General features: G+C 41.5%; 1 pseudogene; it reads right to left on the bottom strand.

Annotated features, from left to right (window-relative positions):
• LOC102830680 overlaps window positions 1-18,664 on the bottom strand; it is a 115,276-nt pseudogene extending 96,612 nt beyond the window's left edge.
• Window positions 18,665-23,034: the final 4,370 nt, after the last annotated feature.

Below are 23,034 nucleotides of genomic sequence, written 5' to 3'. Positions count from 1 at the left end.
CTTCTGTTTTCTCTTGCTGCTTTCATCTCTTTGTCTTTGAGTTTGGAGAGCTTGACTATGATATGTCTTGGTGATTTTCTTTTGGGGTCCACCCTTCCTGGACTTCGTTGGGCTTCTTGTATGTTTATTTTTTCACGTTTGAGGATGTTAGAGAAATTTTCTTCCAGTAGTTCTTCGACTATTTCCTCTGTGGATTGTGTGACTCATTTTGTTCTGTGCTTCCCTGTCAGGGAAGCACCAGAAGTCTTATTCATTATATTTTAAAAAGGAAATTAATTTTGGAATTGTCTTTAGGTATTCAAAAATTTTTTTCTTTGTATCTTCTGTAAGATTTCAATTTTGCTCTCCAATTATGTTGCTTTTTCATTTTAACTGGATATAAAACTGTGTCACTTAAAATTTTTTATTCTGGCATGGTAAATAAATTTGAATAAAGGAAAATGAATAAAATTGATAAACAAATAAAATTTATTAAATAAAATTTACACTCAAATTTGATCACTACTACAAAAAATTACATTTGAAGATAAGAAAGTAAAAATTTCATTTAGAACAAGTAATTTTACTCTCCCCACAGCTTATCTGTCAGTTTGCTATATTTTGGTGGATTGTGTGTTGCTGTGATGCTGGGAGTTACATCACTAGATGGAGAAAGATCAGTGGTTGCAAAATATAGTCTTGGTGATAGAAACTATGCTGGAGATGACATGATAAAAAGTTTTCAAGATCAAGGACTCATTCATTGTAAATACATTTTTTTTTCTTTTTGTAAATACCTTTTTAAACAACATAAATGGCAACTATACAAGTAGACCTCACCAGACAGAACACACAGGAATCAAACTAACTGCATCTGTGGGAAAACACATCAGCTAAAACAAGGCCAGGAATAGATTGTAAAACAGACCATCAGTTACTAATACACAATTCAAGCTGAAGTTTAAGAAAATGAAAACAAATCCATGAAAGCCACATTATGATCTTGAATATATTCCACCTGAAGTTAGAGATGATCTCAAGATTGTATTAGATACCTATGACCAAAGATGACATCAAAATCATACATGAAGAAAGCAAAGCATCATGAAAATGAAGGGAAACAAAGAAAAGACCAAAAGATGCCAGAAGAGACTGTGAAACTTGCTCTTGCATGTAGAGAAGAAATGAGGAAGTAAAAGAGCTAAATAGAAAAATTCTAAGGGCAACTCAAGAAAACAAAGTATGTTACAATGAAATATACAAAGACTGGAGTTAGAAAACCTGAAGGGAAGAACACAATCATCATTTCTCAAACTGAAAGAACAAAAGAAAAAAATTCAAGCTTCAGTTTGAAATATTGAAGGATTCAATGGGCAAAATATTGAATGATGCAGGAAGCAGCATCAAAAGAAGATGAAAGACATACACAAAAAGACTGTACAAAAAAGAATTGGTCAATGTTCAACCATTTCAAGAGGTGGTGGTTGCTGTTGTTAAGTGATGTCAAGTCGGTTCCTTTGTGTATATGTATGTTGTTGTTATTAAGTGCCATAGAGTCAATTCCAACCCATAGCAACCCTGTATAGGGTTTCTGAGAAGCAACTAATGAGCTTGAACCATCGACCTTACAGTTCAAAGTGACTTTTCAGTCCGACGCAGTAACCCACAGCGCCACACCAGGACTCCATATACCTTCTATAGAGATACTGAGGAACTGCTGGTAGATTTGAACTGCCAACTTTACTGGTTAGCAGTCCAGCACTTATCTTACAGTGTTACACCAGTACTCCTTTAAAGAGGAAGCATAAAATAAAGAACCAATACTATTAAAGGAAGAAATCCAAGCTACACTGATGACATTGGTGAAAACTAAGGCTCCAGGAATTGATAGAATGCAAATTGAAGTGTTTCAACAAACTGATTCAGCGCTGGAGGCACTCATTTGTCTATGCCAGGAAAAATGAAAGAGAGGTACGTGACCAACTCATTGAAGGAATTCTTTATCTGTGGAGTCAAATTAACACAAAGTTAACTATCTAGATCCACACAGTTGAATGCCTTTGCATAATCAATAAAGCACAAGTAAATATTTTTCTGGTATTCCCTGCTTTTAGCAAAGATCCATCTGACATCAGCAATGATATCCCTAGTTCCACATTCTCTTTGAATCTGGCTTGAATTTCTGGCAGTTCCCTGTTGATGTATGGCTGCAACAGTTTTTTAATTGTCTTCAGCAAAATTTTTCTAGCATGTGATATTAATGACAGTGTTCTATGCTTTCTGCATTCCATTGGGTCACTTTTCTTTAGAATGGACACAAATATGGATCTCTTCCCATTGGTTGGACAGGTAGCCATCTTCCAAAATTTTTTGAATAGGCAAGTGAGCATCTCTAGTACTTCATCAGTTTGTTGGAATGTTTTAATTTGTATTCCTTTAGTTCCTGGAGACTCATTTTCACCAGTGTCTTCAGTGCAGCTTGGACGTCTTTCTTCAGTACTATTGGTTCTAGGATGTGTACTAGAAGGAAGAAATATAGAAGCTTACCTAAGAGTTTATTGTTGTTGTTAATAGCCATCGAGGTGTTTGGACTCATAGCGACTCCATATAGGATTTCCAAGGAGTGGCTAGTGAGCTTGAACCTCCCACCTTGTGGTTCAAACCAATCTTGCAGTCCATCTCATTAACCTGCAGCACTATACTATGACCTAAGAATTCAGTCAGGAAGAAATTATAAAATATATTCGGGTCTTTGTATAATTAAGAGCCAAGAAGTCAGTTTGAGGACGAAGGTGTGCCAGACCCAAGTGAAAGGTGGACCTTAGAATAAAGAAGACCTTGGAAGAACTGATACATTTGAGTTATGGTGTTGGAGGAGAATATTAAAAGTACTGTGGAGAGCCAAAAGAACAGACAACCTATGTTGGAAGAAGGACAGCCAGAATGCTTCTTAGAAGCCAGAATGGCCAGAGTTCATCTCTTATACTTTGGATGTATTATCCAGAGGGACCAATCACTGGAGAAGGACATCATGTTTGGTAAAAAGGAAGGTCAGTGAAATAGAGGAAGACCCCAAACAAGATGCATCGGCACAGTGGCAGCAGCAATGGGGTCAAGTGCAGCAACAATTGTGAGGTTGGCACAGGACCAGGCAGTGTTTCGTTCTGTTGTGCATAAGGTTGCTATGAGTCAGTATCCACTTGATGGCATATAACAACAACAAAACATGGTCAAGGGATGATCTATTAAGTTATACAGCTTTGCAGGTACTCTTTCACTTTCTGTTGTAGGCACTGGGAATATGCTTGCAAAAACAATAGACAGACCATCTGCTTAAGAGAATTGAGGGGTATGTATTAGTAATGGGCTATTTCTGGTATGCCTGAAATGTATACTTTGAAAGCAGGGCCTACGAATGAAAAGAATGTACATGGTCAGAAAAATAGCACAAAACACTACCTCTGTAGCAAGAGAGGGAGTCCTGGTATGGTGCTGTGGGTTAATGTGCTGGACTGCAAAGTCAGTCTGAACTTCAAGGTTGGTGGTTCAAGCTCACCAGTTGCTCCTTGGAAACCCTATACAGGCTCACTATGAGCCAGAATTGACTCCACAGCACTAAACATAACAGCAAGAGAGATGGTATTGAAGCAAATAGATCGTGCTTTAGTGTAAGAGTCAAACTATGAATCGGAACCAACTCGACTGCACTTCACAATAATGTTTTCTGCTCCTAAAAAGATTTACAGTCTTGGAAACATTGGGTTGCTATGAGTCAAAATGGATTTGATGGCAGTTTTAGAATTGGAATGCAATGTCAGGAGTCCATGGGTGGCACAAATGATTAAGCACTGAACTGCTGAGGTGCAATCAATTATTTGATATAGGTTCTTTAGCCAGTTTTTATAATTCTTAACAAATTACTGGGTTGTTGTTGTTGTTGTATGCCGTCGAGTCAATTCTGACCTATAGCAACCCTGTATAGGGTTTTCGAGGAGTAGCTGGTGAGCTTGAACCAGAGACCTTACAGTTTAAAGTAACTTTGCAGTTCAGCACAGTAGCCCACAGCACCACACCAAGGCTCCAAAAATTACTGGGTAGGACTGTGCAAATGTGAGATGTGTGTTGCCCACTAAGGGGATTAGATAGCTTTCTAATAATGTAAATAAGGTACCTGGCAACCATGTGGATGACACCATGCAAATAGGGTGTATGGGATTCTAACTGGGGATTGGTTAGTTTTGCCAATCTGCTAAATTTTAAATGAGTCATTTCAGAATTGGGAATGAAGATTTCATCATCATCAGACCCTGATATCCCTGCATGTTGAATCTCCTCTGAGGCAGCAGCAGCTAGCGCCAGACACAGAACAGTGGGCTTTCTGACCCACAGAGTCAGAAAACCAAGTGCCTTGTTTGCGCAATGTAGTACCTCCTGGCATTTGCCTGGGGACCTAGGTTTGCCAACCTGTGGAACTAGAACTGAGTGCTTTTGGGTGATGCTACTGGTGGGATAGAGTGCCATATATTGGATGGATACAAACTGGCAGCATTGAGAGAGCTTTGTAACATTGCTCCTACAGGCCAGATGGCTAAGAAGAGGTGGTCCTGGTTTAAGAACTGTTTCCTGATCATTTTTTTATCTTGAATTGTAACCTGTTAAATTCCCTAATAACCCTGCAATAGTGGGTATTTTCTGTGAGTTCTATGTAGCCATTGCAATGGACATTGAACCAGCAGAGAAGTAGAAAATTCCTTGGGAAGGATGACTGGTGTCAGATTTGGTAAAGGGGGTTGGAGGGTGGAGGCATATGTAACTACCACTTCGTAAGAATCAACCTTGTTTCATTCTCCTTCCGCCTTGGGAAGTCAGAGGAGGTTAGATGTGGCACCCACACTGTTTTCACAATAGTGTGGGTGCCACATCTATTACTAATAGGCTGGGGTTGAGACCCATCCAAAGGGCTAATGGAAGCTAAGAAATCTACCAGACCTTCTTGAGCCTCAGGACTTATTCACCTTGCAACTCTGTGGTTCATTCTTTGTCTGGTGGTGGTGTGGTGCTGTTGAGTCAGTTTCAACTCATAGGATCCTGTGTAGGGTTGCCGAGGCTGTAAATGTTTACAGGAGCAGAAAACCTAATCTTTCTCTCTCGGAACAGCTGGTAGTTTCGAACTGCTGACCTTGAGATTAGCAACCCAGTTTATAACCACTATGCTGTCAGCACTCCTTTTATTCTTTGTCCAGTCTTGACGAATTTCACCCTACACATCTGTTGCTTAGTGGTCAGCAAAAGACTCAAGAGATCACAGTGTAGGTTTCTGTATCTTTTTTGCTTATGTAGTTGGCTCCTCTCCAGTTCTGTGTCCTGAAAAATTTCGTCATCTCCTCAAATTCTCTTCTCTGTCTCCTCAATTCAGGGTGTTAGTTTCATTTTATACCCATTAAAATTCTCTCTCCAAACCCAGCAACACTAGAATTCTCAAGCATGCATTATTCTATCTGTAATAATGTTCTAGAGATCAGCAGTTCTCTCCATAGTAGTCTTTAGCTCTCCAAATCCAATAGAATGGTAGGATGAACTAAGTAGTCAAAACCATCCTGTCTACTAAGACTATGAAACTCCAACTCCTTCCATGATACCTGCAATTGAAAACCCTATGGAGCACAGGTCTACTGGGACACACCTGCGGTCACTATGAGTTAAAATCAACTGGATGGTAGCTGTGTGTGTTTTTTAAACTAATACCCAAAACAAAACTAGCACTCAGCAATCTCACACTCACCAAAAATTTTTTGATCATGTAACCAGAAGAATAATCAATCTATAGAAGCAAATTAGGTGCTTTGGTAACACAATGGTTAAGCACTTGCCTGCTAATCAAAAGGCTTCAGAAAATAAAAATCTGTTCCCATAAAGATTACAAACTAGAAAAACTTATGAGGTAATTTTATTCTGTCATCTAGGGTTCCTGGGGGTGGTGTGAGCTAAACATTGGGCTGCTAACTGCTAGGTCAGCAGTTCAAACCCAACAGCTGGTCCAAAAGAGAAAGATGAGGCTGTCTGCTCGGTAAAGACATACAATCTGAGAAACGCCTAAGAGCAGTTGTACTCTGTCTTACACACGGTCTATGTGAGTCAGAATCTACTTGATGGCAGTGAGTATGAGTCAGCATTGGATCAATGGCACACAACAACAACAACAATAGAACCCAAGTGGGAAATTATATAAGTGATGAAAATTAACAAGTAAGAATGACAAAAGAACTATTATAAATATGTCCAGCTATTTAAAGGAAAACATGAACATAATGAGAGAACCAAGTATCTTTCAAATGAAATTTCTAAGGTTGAGTAATATAATATTTAAAGTGCAAAATTTATGTTGTTGTTGTTAAGTGCTGTCAAGTTGGTTCTGATTCATAGTGACCATTTTTAGGGTTTCTGAGATTTTAAAAATCTTTGTGGGAGCAGAAAACGTCATCTTTCACCTAAGGAGATACTGGTGGACTTAAACCGCAGACCTTGTGGTTTGCAGTCCTATTGTATGGAGCCATCATGTTGCAAAATTTATAGGATGAACTTAGCAGGAGATTGTTATTGTTGTTGTTAGGTGCCATTGAGTTGATATGGACTCATAGTGACCTTACGCACAGCAGAACGAAACACTGCCTGATCCTGGGTCAACCTCACTATTATTGCCACGCTTGAATCCACTGATACTGCTACTTTGCCAATCCATCTCACTGGGGGTCTTCCTCTTTTTCTCTGACCCTCCACCTTAGCAAACATGATATCCTTCTCCAGGTTCCTCCTGACAGTATGTCCGAAGTAGGAGATTAGACACAAAAAAGAAAAGACCAGATAAATCTAAAACGTACTAATAAAAACTAAGCAAACTGATGTGCAGAGAGACAAATATTCTAAAAATAAAGTAACAAATAAGACAAAAATAAATCAGGAAAAACAGAGCCCCAGTGACCTATGGGTAAAAATTAAAAATTAAAAATATATGCTATTAGAGTCTCAGAAGGAGAACAAAGCAAGTAGAGGGGGCCAGAAAAAAGTATTTGAATAAATAACACCAAAAATTCCACAGGCATCATGAAACTTACAAGCCCACAAATCCAAGAAACCTCATAAATACATTGCAACTCATACAGACTATGTTATAATAAAAACCAATGATTAAAGTATTTTTAAAGAGACAAACAAAAGCTGTATTACCACAGAAAACAAAATTATTTCAGATTTTTCATCAGAAACAATGCCAGCCAGAAGGTAAGGCATGATACCTTTAAAGTTCGGAAAGAAATAAGAAAGCTATCTGTTTGAATTGAATTGTGTCCCCTAAAATATGTGTTGTATATCTTTTGATGTGGCACTGTAAGCTAAGCACTTGACTGCTAACTGTAAGGTTGGTGGTTCCAATCCACCAGCTGCTCCTTGGAAGTCCTATACAGGGTCGCTATGAGTCAGAAGGCACAGCATTTGCCAGTAACAATAACAATTTCAGCATTTGTGCCTATGGTGATAATCTCATTTGGGAATACGTTGTCTTTGTCATGTTAATGAAACAGGATCAGTGTGCGTTATGTTTTAAATCTATCTCCTTTGTGATATAAAAGAGATTTAGTAAGCAAGGAAAAGAAGCAAATATTGGGGGAGAGAGATGCCAAGCCACATGAAGATTATCACCTGTGGTATTTTTGTTATACCAGCGCTAGATAACTAAGAAAGACTAGAAGAATTCATGCATTTCAGTTACAGAAAAAAATTGAAAGTACAATGGACTACAGAAGAAAAGAACAAATTAGTGTTGGAAGAAGTACAGCCAGAATAATCCTTAGAAGCCAGGAGGGGGAGACTTCACCTCTCATACTTTGGACATGTTGTCAGAAGGTACCAGTCCCTGGAGAAATACATAATGCTTGGTAAAGTGGAGCATCAGCGAAGAATAGGAAGACCACCAACAAGATTGATTGCCACAATGGCAGCAGCAATGGGCTCCAGTGTAACAACAATTGTGAGGATGGTACAAGACTGGGCAGCGTTTCGTTCTATTGTATATAGGGTTGCTTGATGCTACCTAGCAACAAGAAGATAACTAAGACAGACTTTGGTACTGAGAAATGAGGGTGCTGCTCTAACAAATCTCACTTATGAAGGACCACAGTATGGAATATACTTCAATGTAAAGAAGAAACAAAATTTCTCTCAATTGGACCAAAAAACAACATCATGATAAATATAGTAAAGCTTTAAGCTGTCAAGGATTTGATATTATATGAGTCCACAATTAAAGCCTATGGAAGCATCAGTCAAGATATCAAATGACGTATTGCACTGGGCACTTTTGTACAAAAGATCTCTTAAAGTGTTAAATAGCAAAGAAGTCACTTTGAAGACTAAGGTGCTCATGACCCAAACCATGGTATTTTTGATGGCCTCATATGCATGTGAAAGCCAGACAATGAACAAGGAAGACTGAAGATGAATGAACACATGTGACTTATAGTTTTGGAGAAGAGAATTAAACATAAAAGGACTGCCAGAAAAATGAAATCTTGTCATCCTTGCTTCTCAGAGCATTCTGACAACACTCCTTCCAAGACAGACTGGTTCATACTTTGTTTCATATATGTGGACATGCTATTAGGAAGGACCACTAACTGGAGACAGATAATCATGCTTGAGAAAGTAGAGGGTCAGGGAAAAAGAGGAAGTTCTTTAATGAGACAGACAGACACAGAATTGCAACAGTGGGCTCAAATATAATGATTGTGAGGATGGTACAGGATCCGGCAGTGTTTCACTTAGTTTACATGGGTCACTATGAGTCAGAACTGACTTGATACCCCTTACAGCAACAGTAGTAAACCCTAGATTTCCTTGAAGAGACTGTAGAATTATGGATTTCAAAGGCAATTCTGATGAGGGCTCAAAAGGAAGTGAGTAGAGCAATAGAGACAGTCTCTATCATCTTAGAAAATACATATGATACCAGTAGCATAATGTTGCTAGAAACGTGGATGTCAAATGTGTTTCTGATGAGAGTTCAAAAGAAAATGGCAAACATGTAATTGGGCAATGGAGGAAGAGTGATGCTTTTTATGAAGTGGCAAAGAACTTGTGTGAATTATGTTTGAATATTTGGTGGAAGGTAATTTTGTAAGTAGTGAACTTTGGTATCTAGCGGAGATTTATAAGCAAATCATAAAAGGGCAAATCATACTTGCCACATATAGTAAAATGAGAGAAGAAAGAGATGGACTTAAAAATGAACTGTGTAAAATGAAAACAAAACTTACAGATTTGGAAAATTGTGTTGTACAAGTAAGGACACATCCTAGAATTTTCAACAACAATATGACTATATCATCTTATGTTAAAAAGTTTAAACCTATGACAGATTACCTAACCAACAACCATAGCAGAAAACCCATCAACATACAATGACAGAGACAGTGAAAGAAAAAAAAAAAAGAGAGAGAATGTTATCTACCTATTGGAATTCTATAGGCAGGAAACAGGCCAAAGGAAGTATACTTATTCTTTTTAAAAAAAAGAAAATAACTATTCCTGGAGCAGCTTGGAGATCATCAGCACTGGACGGAACACATGAAACAGGGCTGCCAATGGTGGGGCCTGGCTTCTAGGGTTTCAAAGCATAACAACATATCTTCCTAGGTTTCAAAATGTCAGATCTTCACCACGGAAATGAGTGATAAGCTGCTGTTCTTAGAGGGCTCAGAATCAAGGCCTAGAGCCTACAAACAAATGGCTGCTTGGAAGAAGAGCTCAGCAGCCTGGACCAAGGGGGTGGCCAGCTTTTGCTTTAGTACATAGGTACTGGACTACCCCCAGTACACTTCCCCCTACAGAACTTGGTCCCTGCAGGTTGATTGAGTAGTGAGGAGATGCAGCAGTAACTTCCTCTGCCCTCACCTTTCACCTCTCTTGCCACTTGTGGGTCCATCTTGGAAGGGCTCCATCAAAGCCCATCTCTTTCTGACGAAGTGCTGCAATGGTGGCTCTAGTGGTGAGGGAGAAACTGACAAGAGGTCTTCTGGAGAACTGGTTGCTTCAGCTTCAAGCCTGACAGATATGGGTGGCTCTGTGGACAGGGAGCTGTATGTGGAGCGGAAACCCAGACTGATGTGCAAAATAGTTGGAAAGTTGATGTTTTACTATTATAGTAAATACAAAATATTAGATAATGAGATAGCCCATTAGTGAAGAGTAGATGTATTCTCAATGATAAAACACTGAATGTTTTATGACCAGGAAGAAGACAAGGGTGTCGTTTCTCACCATGTCTTTTTAATATTGAAGAAAACTTTTTTTTTTCATAGTGATATGATTGTATACATGGAAATTCCTAAGGAATTGATACAACTCTACTAGTACTGTTATTTATTACAAAACTAAGAAACACATTATAAAAGCATTAGCACCGCTGTTGTTAAATGCTGCTGAGTTGGTTCCAACTCATAGTCACCTTTGTATAGGGCTTCTGAGGCTGTGAATCTTTGTGGGAGCAGAAAGCCTCATCTTTCTCCTGAGGAGAGGCTAGTGGGCTTTGAAAGCAACCTTGTGGTTCACAGGTCAGTTTTTATCCTACAGAGCCATCTCATTCCCCAAGAACCAGCATATAAAGCCAGTATTTAAAAATCCAGATTAAGCAGCAATGACTCTCTTTCATAAATGCATGTGGTGGAACATGTGGTGGAACAGGCTGTCTTAACCCGTAAAGCTTATATATGTATATACAAAGAGATTTACACCAAGGAAATGGTTCGTGTAGTTGTAGAAGGTAGTCACTCCCAAGTCCATGGGTTAGATGACAAACTGGAGGTTTCTGCAGGGCTGTGGCTGCAGGGCTGATAAACCCAGATCAGCAGGTCAGACGGTTGGCAGGCTGGCAGGCAGGTACTGCAGTTAAGAAGGCAGGCTACTGACAACACCCAGGATCGGCAGGTAATAGAACAGGACACTGGCTCAACTATAACGTTGGTGCTTTCGAACTAAGCTGGAAGACAAACCAGATGCAAGATCCAGACTCAGCAGAGAGGAAGCAAGTTTTGCGTGAGTGGCCTATTAATTAGAAGCAGGCCCGAGGAAACTTTCCCGAGGAAAGTTCTCTTCAATTGGTTGGCTGCTCCTAGCCAACTTCATCTTAGAGTTGATTACAGTGTATGAGATCTCAACATAGGGAAGAGCTACAACTACAGAACCATTGAAAATCCCCACTCAGTCACGTTGGCATAAAACCTTAACTATCACAGTGGGAAACAAGAAACCTTTTTTGCTTCACAGAATTTGAGAATGACACAGCAGGACAGTTCTGGTTTGGAGGCTCTGATGAAGTTGCAGTTGAGATGTCAGCTGGGATTGCAGTCATCTGGAGGCCTGACTGGGGCCAGAGGATCTGTTTCCAAGGTGTCACAGACACGGGGAAATTGGTGAGAAGCCTCAGATTCTTGCTGGTTGTTGGCAGCACGTCTCAGCTCCTGGCTACCCAGGACTGTTTGATATGCTCTGGATAAGGCAGCTGTCTTCTACTAGAGTGAGTGATCTGAGAATACAGAGGAGTCAGGATGCCTTTTTATAACCTAGTCTCCAAAGTGAGACGCTGTCATTTTTGCAGTATCGTAGCCACTGAAGCAAATCACCAAGCACAATCAGTAGTCATTTGGAAGAGAACCAGGCTCCACCTTTCGAAGGGAAAAGTATCAACAAATTTGTGGACATATTTTGAAACTACTACAATTTGATAACGATTCTTTAACAAACCAGTTGGAAAAGACTATCAGAAAGACTATTTAGAGAAAATGAAAGTTAGAGCATCCTAAAGAATTAAATTCTGTAATGTTATTGTTATTTTTAAATGCTCTCAACTCAGTTCCGACTTATGGCAATGCTGTAGGGTTTCCGAGGACCACCTGGTGGATTGGACCACTGACCTTGTGGTTAACAGTCCCTTGCTTAGCCTACAGTGCCACGGGAAAGCAAAATGATCAAACAAGTAGGAAAACAATGTCAATATATAGTATGAATGGGAAAGGATTTGTGAAGCAAAAGATAAAGACTAAAATGAAGACGGAAATGACCAATAGGTCTAACTATGATCAACATCTTCACTACATAAAGTGCCCTTTTGTGAATAAACTCATAGAAAAATGGACAATGGACAAACAATAAATATTCACGCCCCCTTACTCAATTCTGACCCTAAGCGACCCTACAAGACCAAGTAGTACTGCTTCACAGCGTTTCCAATGCTCTAAATCTTTCTAGAAGCAGACTGCCTCATCTTTTCCCCATGGAGCAGGAGGTAGATTTGAACTGCCTACCTTTTGGTTAGCAATCAAGCATTTTACCACTGTGCCACCCACAATAAGATAATGTATTTGCCACAGCACTTAACAACAACAGAGTTGACATATCCGTCATTGTTCTGGAGTGCCATCGAGTTGGTTCCAACCCATAGCAGCCCTGTATAGAGTTTCCAAATGGCAGCCAATGAGCTTGAATTACCAACCTTGTGGTTCAAATCAAGTATGCAGTCCAGCGCATTAACCCACAGTACCACACCAGGACTCTGATTTATCCATTATCCATTGGTGGTGGTGGCTGTGTGCCATGGAGTCGTCTCCGACTCATAGCAACCCTATACAGGGTTTCCAAGGCTGTTAGGTACAGTGAATACAGTGCCTCCAGCCTGTAATACTTTTAGGGGCCTATAAAATATTTTACTCTTTAAATCATAAGAGGAAAAAATTATTAAGTCCAAGAATTAATGTATGTTGCTGTTGTTGCTAAGTTCTGCCTAGTCAGTTCTAACTCATAGTGACCCTGTATAGTTTTTCTGAGGCTGTAAATCTTTACAAGAGCAGAAAGCCTCATTTTTCCAAAGGAGCAGCTAGTGGGTTTGAATTGCCAACCTTGTAATTATCAGTCTAGTGCCCATCCTACAGTGCCACCAAAGCTCCAGTCTAATGTATAATGCCACTATATTTGTATTTGTATTATTTTCTGGAGGAAGAGGCCTATAAAGAAAAAAATGCCCATGAAAATCTTAATGTGGCCGTGGGTGGCAGAGCTTAGTTTGGACTCACTCTTGATTCCTAAGCCTACTTTATTTCTGGAGGGAAACTTGCCATTAAGTTTCAAAATGTAGAAAATTATTCATACCCTTTGATTACTTTGAGGAATTTTATCAAAGGCAGTAAATAAGGATGTGGATAAAGCTTTACAAAAGCATATTCATGTATAATAGCATCATTTGAGTCAGAGAAAAAGAGGAAGACCCCCAACAAGATGGATTGGCCAGGTGGCATCATTGATGGCGTCAAGTGTGGCAGCGGTGGTGAGATTGGACCAGGATCGGACATTGTTTCGTTCTGCTGTGCATGGGGTCGCTATGAGTCGGTTCCAACTCGATGGCACTTGACAACAACAACAGCCTCATTTGAAACCATACAAGCATTCTATAATAAAAGGCTGGTTTAATATTGGGTGTTAACATAGGGACTGAGGTTAATCCTTTTGTATGGAGCTGAGCTTCATGTAATCAGGGGAGTTTGTAATGAGATGCAAGATCAGACAAGTGAAAGGAGGTGTGTAGACATTCTGCAGATGGAATACAAACCACTGCTGTGTATTTTTATGGAATTTCTGAGAGAGCTCTTTCAAGTACCTTGTAATTATTTATAGGGCCTATATGCAAAAAGACAAGGACAGGGTCAGGAGAAACAGTACAGGGACAAGTACTGTACAAACACACTTAAAGAACTGGTGACAGCTTGTCAGAACAGGAGGAAAAGACCTTGTAGGCAAGAAAGATTCCTTGGATATCATGTTGATCTCTGTCTTGAACGCTCTGAAAGAGCCAATGGAAGATTTCAAACAGTGGAGTGGAATGTTCAGATGTAGATCTTAGACAGATAATTGTGGATATGGTGTGTACCAAGTCCAGGTAAGAAGCCAGAGGGCAGGAATTAATGCAACTGAGGGAAGGGAGTATGCGTTCCTCCATCAATGGATTGTACACATACATGGAGTGTCAGTTCTTGGTACACACTTTTTTCAAAAATCTTAGTTCTGAGAAAGAAGAGAGAGAACTGGGCGGGGGGGGGGGGGGGTTTAAAGTCAAGAAAGAATTTAAGACAGAGGAGTCTTAGACATGATTATGTAAAGGAGTTGTGGCCTGTAGAGAGGGCTAGGTTAAAGATTATGTCACATGAGGGAGCTCACAAGTGGAGAGGAGCAGGAGTACCTATCCTATGAGACAAGGTAAACAAATAAGTATGGGTGGGAGTGCATGAGGTGATTGGGCATAAATGATAGAATTCCATGCCTGATGGCCTTTATTATCCCTTTGACTTGGAAGGCCTGGAGAGAAATGTGCTCCTACAGTCTTTTAGTTGCAAAATGGTTTGACTGAGCCTCAAGTGTCAGCAGCTCTTCTCTAAACTAGTTTGTATACTTTATTGTCGTTAAGTGCCATCAAGTGGGCTATGTCTCATAGCAACTCTGTATAGGGTTTCTGAGGCTTCTTAAATCTTTGCGGGATCAGAAAGTCTCATCTTTCTCCTGCATAGTGGTTGTCAGGCTTGAACTGTGGACCTTGTGATTTTCAGTCTAGTACTTACCTAGGTACAACAATCATAAAACCTTGTCCTTGAGTGATCCAGACTCATGGTGACCCAATGTGTGTCAGAACAGAACTGTACTCCATAGTGTTTTCGCCAGGCCTTTCTTCCCAGCTGCCTCTAGGTGGACTCAAGTCTCTAACCTTTTGACATTATTTGCATCACCCATGGAGCTCTGGTAGCATAGTGGTTACGAATCGGGCTGCGAACCTCAGGGACAGCAGTTTGAAACTACCAGCCGCTCCACGGGAAAGATTTACAGCCTCGGAAACCCTGTACAGGGAGGGTCACTATGAGTGGGAACTGACTCCTCGGCACATAATAACAACAACATTTGCATCACCCCTTGAAAAAAAGGGAACCGACTGAAAAGCACTAAACAACAACAACCTCACGTGGTTGTGTTGTAAATTAATGGTGTCAACGGACATACTTGCTCAAAAGCATTAGATTTATCCTGGGCTGATGCGGGGGCGGAGGGAAGTAAATGTTTTGATGAGCAATAAAAATGGACTGAAGTCTTCTGCTATGACTGTCTGTTTAAAAGCAATGATTTACTCTTGCAATGGGTCTTGTGTCAAACACTCAACAAGGTCAGAAAGTATTTATTAACAGCCTGCTTTTGCTGTAAAGCGTTCAAGAAAAGAACACCAGTGCCCCTTAACTTGACTGAGGAACTTGACTGAGGTCATGTACTTGGTTGGACTGTGCACCGGAAAGTCAAGTCAGCAGTACCCGCCGCCAGTTTGGAGAAGCCTCTTCCCAAATCTTGGTCACAGCACCGCCCCTTCCACAGGTTCAGGTCCCACCCCCGTCTCCCATTGGCGGGCCCTCCACCTCGACTCGACCACTCCGAAGACCCGGACGAGCGGAGTTTTCTAAAGGCATCGTCTGGGAGCCTTCGCTGCGCATGCTCGCGGAAAACCGGATTCCAGGTCCGGAGTTGGAGGTTTTGGGCGTCCGCGGAGGAGCGCGCGGGGCCGGGGCCGGCTGGGAGGCGCGCGCTCGAGGCGCGGCGCCGGTGACGCGGGCACGCTGCGAACTCCCGAGGCGGGAGGTGTGGGGTCGCCTGGGGGTGGCGTGTGGCCGGGGTGGGGTGGGGGGAGGGTCGGGTGTCGACGAGCTCGGCGTGCGGGTTCCGAGTGGCTGCAGGCGGCCTGGGCTGCCGGGGCCGACGCCTGGGTGGCTGCCGCCGCCGCGCCTGCTGCGAGATGGCGATCTTGGGTGCGGAAGGGTGAGGGCGCCCGCCGGGAGCCGACGGCTTCGCGCCGGGTAAGGACACCGCGGGGCGGGGGACGGGCGGCGTGGGTGCGGGCCCCGAGCCTACGCGGTAGACCCGGAGCCGGGCACCGTCCGCACCGGGCGAAGTGCTCGAGGGGCCGTCGGGTGTCGATCCGCGCAGCCCTGGCTGCCTCTTCCAGTCCGGGGGCCGCGAGTTTCCTGGGGTGGGGTCACGGGTCTTGCCCCGAGTTGTCCCTGGCTGAGGCCTGTGCTAATGATCCTGAAATGGAACGAAGTGTTTCCGTGACTCCGCAGCTGCAGTTCCAAGCTTCTCGGAGCCTTCTTTCTACCTTCCTTTCTAACACCTCCCCACAAAACAGATACGTGGACTTTTGCGGGTGCCCTGACTTTTACCGTAATCCAGCGGTTTCAAAATTAGGAATCTGACATTAGAACGCCTTTTCCTGACATGTTCTTGTCACTCCCGGTTCACCACTGACTGCAGCTCCCCTCAACACAACCCCCACCTCTACCTTTGTGACCTAGTAGGTCTCAGTGACCTTGCAGTTTTTACAAGTCCTTATCTATGATTTGAACCCTCTTCTTGACCTTTTTCTTTTTTTCTTTCTCCCATTGCGTTCACAACCTTTAAATGACCCATCTGAACAGTTCTTTCTCTACCCCATTGATTTGGAGTTGAGCTTCCTTTGCTCCTGTAATTTACATGACGCCTTCATTACCAAAGAAAAGAAATATTTACTGTTTTGCAATTTTTACTTATTTCAGTGCAAAATATTTTCCAGCGGCTTCATGTGAGTTTCTGTTTTTAAAATTCTATTGGTAATAGTTGTGGGAAAGAATAATGTCCAGAGTTAACTTTCTTAGTCCCTTTTTGTTTTGGCCCTAAATACTGTTTAAAGTTGTCTGCAGATTTCTGCAAGAGTTCAAGCTTATGTATAAATCCACTTTCCTCTACTCACAGTTTATATTATACAAGCAAAGTGCACTGTATATTGCACCTCTCAAAAGGATTCAGTGTGATTCGTCTTTAGTCATACAATAAGAATTTAGCTGTGGCTGGAATACTCACTTTATATAAATGTTGTTAAGTACTGTGGAGTCGGTTCCGACTCATAGTGACCCTGTATAGGGTTTCCAAGGCTGTAAATCTTTACGGGAGCAGAAAATCTCATCTTTCACCCGCGGAACAGTTGGTAGTTTCGAACTGCTGACCTTGAGGTTATCAGCCCTATTCGTAACCACTAGGCTACCAGAGCACCTTTTTATAAATAGTATTTTTTAAACTGAAAGCTTAGTCACCAAGTGTTGAGAGCTACCCAGAATTGATAATTAAAAGTGTGTGGAATAATTCATTCTTTAGGACTTGGTTATGTGCTGTGGAGCCCACCTTGCCTAGGGTTTCTGAGGCTGTAAATCTTTACGGGAGCAGAAAGCCTCATCTTTCTTTCGTGAAATAGCTGGTAGTTTCAACTGCTGAACGTGATATAGTAGCCCAACTCATAGCCACTGTGCTACCAGAGCATCTTTAGGATGTAGTTTATTAATATTTTCAAACAGTTTATCCTCCGAAATGCAAAACTGTCTACAAGACCGAAGACTCCAGTGTTTTGATACGTTGTAACCAGGTTATGTATTTTTGGAAGCTTGGCATGATAGGAAATGTCAAGAAAAGGTTTCTGCTTTCAAAGAGATTATAATCTTTGCTATTTATCATTTTTACTGCCCTGCACAATTATTAAGAGTCTACTGACCATGTGGGGTGTTTAGGGAAATTGAAAAGTGAGGATGATAACAATCTATGCCTTCACAGTTCTCACAGACTAGGGAGGTAGGTAGAACTGCACACAAAGGGCTAATTGTCTTTATAGTTAAATTTCATGAATGATAAGAAAATGCTCTGGGGATTGATTCATACTCATAGGGGATAGAGATCAGATCTCACTTGGCAAAATCTGGGTTTGTTTGTGGCACTTTTGGCTTCGGAAATCTCAGTTTTGAAGGAATACTTTGATTTTCAATGGACAGGGAAAGAGAAAGCGAAAAACAAGACAGCACAAAGTTCATACATATGAAGTATGGCAATTAATTGTGTTTAGGTGGAACATAAAGTATTTGTGCAGGAATACTGCCAGTTGCTTTTGGTAGATTCTGATTCTTGGAGGCCCGTAGGGTTTTCAGGACTCATCTTTTGGAAGTAGATCTCCAGGCGCATGTCTTCCTAGTGCCACTTGGTAAGTTTGAACTACCAACCTTTTGGCTAGTAGTTGAACATTTCACTGTTTATGCTACCCAGGGACTTTTGTACAGAAATGTTGTGAAGTGCTGTCTTGGTTCTGGCTCTAGTGACCCTGTATAGAGTTTCCAATGAAAGGCTGGTAGGTTTGAACAATACCACACCTGGACTCTTTGTACAGGATTGGTGGTGGTGGTGGTTTTGTACTATGAATCAAGTCAGTTCTGACTCATAGTGTTCCTGTATAGGATTTCTGAGGCTATACATCCTTACAGGAGCAGAAAAGCTCATTTTTCTCCATCAGAATGAATGGTAGATTCAAAATATTTACCTTGTGGTTAGCAGCTCAGCTAGTAATCCACTACCCTACCAGGGCTCCTTTGTACAGGAGTGTTGTTGTTAAGTGCCATCAAGTTGGTACTGACTCACAGTGACCCTGTATAGGTTTTCTGAGGTATGTCTGGTGAGCTTGAACTGCCAACTTTGCAGTTCAAACTGACTTTGCAGTCCAGCGCATTAACGTACAGCGTCGTACCAGGATTCCTTGAACAGGCATTGTTATTAGTATTGTTAAGTGCCATCAAGTAGTTTGCAGGATAAAAAATTGGGCTAGTTTATGGATTGTTTTGGATGTTAGAGTAATGACCTTAGATTTAAGATGGTTAGGCTCCACAGATGATGTTTCAGTTGGAAATGAAATGATTAAAGCCTTGTTTTAGAAGGATTCCTCTGGCAGCTGTGTAAGTTGGAGTAGGGAGAGTTTGGAGATAGAAGGACATCCTGATTGCTGTTGTCATTAATAGCAACAGGTTTGCACTTTGCCAGTAATAATTTGAATGGAAAGGAGAAAGGGAGTAGACAGAATTTGATGAGGGAAAATGAAAAAGTAAAATGACTAAGATCCAGCTTGGTTGAGAGACTTGTGGTGTCATTTTGAACAACATCCATGTAAGCTTTTACCTCTGCTTGTGTTTGTTATTTTATAACAATACTTCTGACCTTTTTGTGATTTCTAACCCTTTGTGGTGCTGCGGGATAATGCACTGTTTGAATTACAAGGTCAGTGGTTCAAATTTACCACCTGCTCCTTGTGAACTCTATACAAGTTGCTGTGAGTCCTCAGGAACCAACTTGACAGCACTTAACAACAATAATAACAACCCTTTGTGAAGCTACGGAAATCTGCTGGCTCGGAATATTCTCATATGCTCCTGTGCTGAATGGATATAATTTCAAAGGAGTCTATAAACCAACTGAAGTTATCCATGGAACACAGTGGGCAGTGAGTTCGGTGGAGACCAGCTCTTAGAATTTCTGAGAATCTTGTTAAACTAAAGAACTTAGCTCTCTCCATCCACTTATAAGAATTTTCACTGTAGGGAGGGTTGCTTGTGCCATTGAGTCATAGCAACACTACTAAGTACAACAGAACAAATCACTGTCCAATCCTGTGCCATCCTCAATCATTCCTATGTTTGAACCCATGTGTGGTTTACAGTTCACAGAAAATTTTGACTTATTTTTTATATTACAGAACACACTAACCTAAGAAGTTAAATGCTGCGCTAAGTATTTCAGTTAGCAAGTAGGCAAAGTGGAATCAGGATTCTGTAGACAATGATGTTTTTTTTTTTCTATATGACAAGAATGTGGCTGATTGACCATCAGTTGGGTGTAGTTGTTTCCAGGAGGTTTCTTCCAGTTCTCAACATTTTGTGACTCTTTGTCTTAAGTTTTCAACAGACTATTTCTACCTTTGGTTTCCCCTGTGTGTGGAAGCTGGTGAGTCTAAGGGGTGAATTGTTTGGCAGATGGGTCACACTGATCATTTTGATATTTGTTGTTGTTGTTAAGTGCCATCGAGTCGGTACCGACTTACAGCGACCTAATGCACCGCAGAACTTTGTAATTCTCATTTTGGGTTGTAGAGAGGAGAGAAGAGTGGTGAAGTGAGTGAAATAGAGACTTGACCAACTTTTTTGTCTTCTCTATTCAGGTCTGCCTTATTAAGTGTTCTTTATTCAGGAAGCTTTGTCAAGGGAAAATTGAAACTGAAGTAGGGAGCTCTTATTAAATGCCTCCCACAGTACTAAGTGGAGCCCTGGTGTGCTGCATTGTAGGATAAGCACTGAACTGTTAACCACAAGGTCGGCGGTTCAAACCCATCAACCGCGACTCAGAAACTCTTCACAGGATTGCTGTAAGTTGGGACTGACTTAGCAACACTTGACAACAAAAGTATTAAGTAACCTTAACTCTTCCTAGTATGGTGAAAGCATAATTTGGTTGGTAAATAATCCATTTTTTTTGTACCTATAACCTTTTCTCCCTGGTATCAGGGAACCAAGAAGTCCCTGTTTGTGCAATGGTCAAGCACATGGCTACTAACCAAAAGGCTGGAGGGTTGAACCTATCCAGAGGCACATTGGAAGGAAAGCGTGGTGATGTGCTTTCGAAAGTTCACAGCCATGAAAACCCTGTGGGGAACAGTTCTGCTCTGAATGGGATTGCCATGAGTCAAAAATGACTTGATGGCTGGTTTTAGTAGGGAACTAAAGCAAGTTATTACTTGGTATCTTCTGTCTCTTTTCTCTTTCTCTAAAAATAAAATGAGTAGCAGAAAAACCGGTAAATTCCCTTTTATAGTAATGTCCAAGGAACTGGTCACTAATACTTAGTGGAGGAAAAATGTCTAAGAGAGAAGCACATATATAGATGAATTTTACTCGTTTTTACTGGCATTAAGAATATTATGGAATCTTGGTGTGATACTCTGGGTTAATGTGCTGGACTGCAAAGTCAGTTGGATCCACACACTTGGCGGTTCTAGCTTACCAGCCGCTCCTCGGAAACCCTATACAGGGACATTATGGTTTGGAACTGACTTGACGGCACAATAACAAGAATATTAATACCTTACATTGTTGTTGTTAAGTGCTGTCAAGAGGATTCTGACTCAGCGACACTGTATAGTGTTTCAGAGGAGTGGCTGGTGGGTTTGAAACCCCATCCTTGTAGTTAGCAGTCCAGTACTTATCTAGAACCCCTATCTCATATTAGTATGGTGGTGTGCCATGGAATTGATTCCAACTCATAGCGACCCTGCATAAGGTTTCTGAGGCTGTAAATCTTGACAGGAGCAGGAAGCTTCGCCTTTCTCATGTGGAACTGCCAGTAATTTCTAACTGCTGACCTTGAGGTTAGCAGCCCAACTCATACCACTGTGCTACCACAGAGCCCTGGTGTGGCGCTGTAGCTTAATGTGCCAGACTGCAAAGCCGTTTGAACTGCAAGGTCGGCGGTTCAAGCTCACCAGCTGCTCTTTGGAAACCCTGTACAGGGTCACTATGGGTTGAAACTGACTCAGAGCGACCCTGTATAGCATATCCGAGAAGCGGTTGAGTTTGAACAGCTGATCTTTCTGTTCATACTGACCTTGTGATCCAGTATCCTACAGTGCCATGCCAGGACTCCTGGCAGAAGAAGGGCAATCATTTGTGTATTTAGTTTTGGTTTCTTACACTTAACTATTCATTCACAAAACATCCTATGAGCCAGAGGTTGTTTTACGTATTAGGGATAACCATGTTGAAATAACAAACATGAAGCACATCCTCTTGAAGACTGCTTGAAGTTTAGTAGAGTAACTAGCATAAAGAATGGCATACATAGGTTTTATTCGTCTTCTGAGGTCGAGTGAAATTTGGGAGTGCAATTAGTTATGGCCTTCCTTTTCTGTGAGTTTTAGACAATTATGCAAAAGCACAAGGAACCAGATAAGCATTGTTTTAGCTATCTGTTGTTGTGTAGCACCCCTAAAATGAAGTACCTTAAAAACAGTCAACATTTTATTGACTCATGGTTTTGCTAACTTTGCCTAGACTTAGTTGGACTGTTCTACATCTCAATGTAAAGAAAACAAAAATCCTCACCACTGGACCAATAAACAACATTCTTAACAGTGGAGAAAAGTTTGAAGTTGTTACAGACTTCATTTTTCTTGGCTCAACCATCAACACTCATGAAAGCAGCAGCCAAAAAATCAAACGACGTATTGCATTGGGCAAATCTGCTGCACAAGACCTTTTTCAAGTGTTGAAGAGCAAAGATGTCAGCTTGATGACTAAGGTGCACCTGACCCAAGCCGTGGTATAATAACCTCTTATGCCTGCGAAAGCTGGACAATGAATAAGGAAGATTGTAGAAGAATTGATGCATTTGAGTTAGGGTGTTGGAGGAGAATATCGAAAGTACCATGGGCTGCCAAAAGAACAGATCTTCATTGAAAGAAGTGCATCCAGAGTGCTCCTTGGAGGCAAGGATGGCCAGAGTTCGTCTCTCATACTTTGGACATATTATCAGGAGGGACCAGTCACTGGAGAAGGGTATCATGTTTGGTAAGGTGGAGGGTCAGAGAAAAAGAGGAAGACTCCCAGTGATTGGATTGGCAAAGTGGCAGCATCAATGGGCTTAAGCGTGGCAACAATTGTGAGGTTGGCCCAGGACTAGGCAGTGTTTCATTCTATTGTACATAGGTCGCTACGAGTCGGTACTGACTCGATGTTACCTAACAACAACAACTGACTTTGCTGATAGTCACTTGAATGGCTACCGTCAGCTGGCAGCTGGTCTTTCCTTCTGCCCTTCCCCTTCTTCTTTTTCTATTTCCATGTAGTGTCAGGGACTCTCCCTGTCCCTAAGTGGCCTTTCTAATAGGGTTCTGCTCATATGTGGTGGTTAAGGGATCCTGAGAGTTCAAAAGCAGAAGCAACATTTTAATTTAAGGCTTAGGTTTGGAATCAGCACAGTATTGTTTCTGCCACATTCTATGGGTTACAGCAAGTTACAGGTTCAGCCCAGAGGCAGGGGTGGGGGGAACTAAACTAGAGTATGAATACTGGGAGGTGAAATTAATCTGGGACCAGA

The sequence above is a fragment of the Chrysochloris asiatica genome, unplaced genomic scaffold (assembly GCF_000296735.1).
Source record: "Chrysochloris asiatica unplaced genomic scaffold, ChrAsi1.0 scaffold00031, whole genome shotgun sequence".
In the NCBI taxonomy this organism is placed as follows: Eukaryota; Metazoa; Chordata; class Mammalia; order Afrosoricida; family Chrysochloridae; genus Chrysochloris; species Chrysochloris asiatica.
This window is presented reverse-complemented; position numbering and strand designations above follow the sequence as displayed.